Here is a 2,552-nt window from a genome sequence, read left to right on the forward strand (position 1 = left end):
GCGGGGGGGCGGGGGGGGGTCGGGGTGATACAGACATGATATGATCAGAAACCAAATAATATGTAAATGAATCCTGTAGTCGGAGAGCGGGATGTTATTGCTCACATTGGGGGCGCAGCGATGCCAGTGGACACGGTTATATCTCAAGATTACATCATTCACATTTGGAAAACAGTGGTGTGACTTTGTCATGTGACTCATTTTGACATTCGTCCTGTGTTGAAATTTAGAACCGTCAGAAAATCTCACTGGTGTGCAATGAGAGGTTGGTAGCTGGTGATTGTATAGTGACAATGATTGGTGGTGTATGGGGATAGACCTCTAACGATAGAATTCAGTCCAGGAATTCCTTCTTATTTCAGATGCCAGATTGTGTTATATGTTTCTCCGCATTTACATGCAGACCGAGCTGACCAGCAAATCTGACAATTACAGGGGACGGGAGAAACTATATAACTCCACCAATGGGGGGACCGAAAACACTCAACTTTTATTTAATAAAGAAACATAAACTGCCTCTGTACCCGCTTATTACATGTTCGCTGGAGTTTGGCTTCTATCTGTCTCTTACCTAAAGTCCACATAAAACTGTATATTGATCTAAGACTATCCTGTGCACTGGGTGACAACGCTGCCTTACAGGAAAAATCTAAAACTGGGGTAACTGATACGAAAGGTAATAGTGATGATGGTGATGGTGGTGGTGATGGTGATGGTGATGGTGGTGGTGATGGTGGTGGTGATGGTGGGGGTGGGGGAGTCAATGGAGAAAGTACAATCTGAGCTGTTGGGTAGAGGTGGAGTAGACTTTCCTAGATGTGTTTTCAGGGACAGAGGAGATTGGGGCATGGCGTTTCAGGGGGTGGGAGAGGCTTTGGAAAAGTCCTGAATATGATCATGGGAGGAGGTGATGAGGAAGCCAGAGAGCAGGAGGTCTGGAGTGGAGAGGACAGTTTAGGTGATATTTCGGACAAGGTGGTATTATAAGTTGGACAATCAGAAGCCAGTGGAGGGATTGGCAGAGAGGGGGAGGGGATGGAGGCCAAAGGAGGGATTGGAAGAGGGGCGGGGGATGAAAGCAAGTGGAGGGATTGGCAGAGAGGGCTGGGGGATGGAAGCCAATAGAGGGATTGGCAGAGAGGGCTGGGGGATGGAAGCCAATAGAGGGATTGGCAGAGAGGGCTGGGGGATGGAAGCCAATAGAGGGATTGGCAGAGAGGGCTGGGGGATGGAAGCCAATAGAGGGATTGGCAGAGAGGGCTGGGGGATGGAAGCCAATAGAGGGATTGGCAGAGAGGGCTGGGGGATGGAAGCCAATAGAGGGATTGGCAGAGAGGGCTGGGGGATGGAAGCCAATAGAGGGATTGGCAGAGAGGGCTGGGGGATGGAAGCCAATAGAGGGATTGGCAGAGAGGGCTGGGGGATGGAAGCCAATAGAGGGATTGGCAGAGAGGGCTGGGGGATGGAAGCCAATAGAGGGATTGGCAGAGAGGGCTGGGGGATGGAAGCCAATAGAGGGATTGGCAGAGAGGGCTGGGGGATGGAAGCCAATAGAGGGATTGGCAGAGAGGGCTGGGGGATGGAAGCCAATAGAGGGATTGGCAGAGAGGGCTGGGGGATGGAAGCCAATAGAGGGATTGGCAGAGAGGGCTGGGGGATGGAAGCCAATAGAGGGATTGGCAGAGAGGGCTGGGGGATGGAAGCCAATAGAGGGATTGGCAGAGAGGGCTGGGGGATGGAAGCCAATAGAGGGATTGGCAGAGAGGGCTGGGGGATGGAAGCCAATAGAGGGATTGGCAGAGAGGGCTGGGGGATGGAAGCCAATAGAGGGATTGGCAGAGAGGGCTGGGGGATGGAAGCCAATAGAGGGATTGGCAGAGAGGGCTGGGGGATGGAAGCCAATAGAGGGATTGGCAGAGAGGGCTGGGGGATGGAAGCCAATAGAGGGATTGGCAGAGAGGGCTGGGGGATGGAAGCCAATAGAGGGATTGGCAGAGAGGGCTGGGGGATGGAAGCCAATAGAGGGATTGGCAGAGAGGGCTGGGGGATGGAAGCCAATAGAGGGATTGGCAGAGAGGGCTGGGGGATGGAAGCCAATAGAGGGATTGGCAGAGAGGGCTGGGGGATGGAAGCCAATAGAGGGATTGGCAGAGAGGGCTGGGGGATGGAAGCCAATAGAGGGATTGGCAGAGAGGGCTGGGGGATGGAAGCCAATAGAGGGATTGGCAGAGAGGGCTGGGGGATGGAAGCCAATAGAGGGATTGGCAGAGAGGGCTGGGGGATGGAAGCCAATAGAGGGATTGGCAGAGAGGGCTGGGGGATGGAAGCCAGTGGAGGGATTGGCAGAGAGGGGCAGGGGACACTCAGTGATTGGTAATGTGGATGAGCGAGAGATAACAAGGGAGTAAATAAGCTTGGTGGTATCATTGGTGAGGAAGGCGAGTATTTTGGAAATGGCGGCAAGGTTTGGATAGAGATTGTGGGGGCCAAAATGAGAGTTCACAGTCCAGGATCACACCTAGCACCCCAATCGTTGTGCTGATGATCTCCAT

The 2,552-nt window shown here is 53.1% G+C and overlaps 1 protein-coding gene across 1 annotated transcript in view; it reads left to right on the top strand.

The window, feature by feature from the left end:
* FLI1 (Fli-1 proto-oncogene, ETS transcription factor) overlaps positions 1 to 2,552 on the top strand; it is a 57,137-nt gene that overhangs the window by 9,479 nt on the left and 45,106 nt on the right. The gene's annotated exons all lie outside the window — the stretch shown is intronic.

Source organism: Nanorana parkeri, unplaced genomic scaffold (genome assembly GCF_000935625.1).
Source record: "Nanorana parkeri isolate BGI_ZX_2015 unplaced genomic scaffold, ASM93562v1 scaffold1388, whole genome shotgun sequence".
NCBI classification, from domain to species: domain Eukaryota; kingdom Metazoa; phylum Chordata; class Amphibia; order Anura; family Dicroglossidae; genus Nanorana; species Nanorana parkeri.